The sequence below is a fragment of the Corvus brachyrhynchos genome, unplaced genomic scaffold, assembly GCF_000691975.1.
Source record: "Corvus brachyrhynchos isolate BGI_N302 unplaced genomic scaffold, ASM69197v1 scaffold165, whole genome shotgun sequence".
Taxonomy (NCBI): Eukaryota; Metazoa; Chordata; class Aves; order Passeriformes; family Corvidae; genus Corvus; species Corvus brachyrhynchos.
The window spans coordinates 151,114-151,538 of NW_008238315.1; positions in this window are offsets into that span (position 1 = coordinate 151,114).

The following is a 425-nucleotide window of genomic DNA, read 5'->3' on the forward strand; positions in this document are numbered from 1 at the left end:
GTGTGGGTGGCCAGGTTGGGGTTGGTCTCTTCTCCCAGCCAACAACTGACAGAACAAGAGGACACAGTCTTAAGCTGTGCCAAGGGAAATTTAGGTTAGACGTCAGAAAAAAATTCTTCACTGAAAAAGTATTGCGTGCTGGAATCGTCTGCCCAGGGAGGTGGTGGAGTCACCGTGCCTGAACGTGTTTAAAAAGACTGGATGTGTCACTCGGTGCCGTGGTTTAGTTGATGAGGAGGTGTTAGGTCATAGGTTAGACCTGATGTCACCTCCCGGTGGAAGGTGTCCCCCAAAGGTCTTTTCCAACCTAGTTCATTCTGTGATTCTGTGACCCCCCCGTGCCCGCCTCCAGGGACTGTGCTGGGGCTGGAGGCTCGGGGCTCACACTTAGCCCGCCAGAGGCGGTGCTGGGCTTTGTAGTGAAT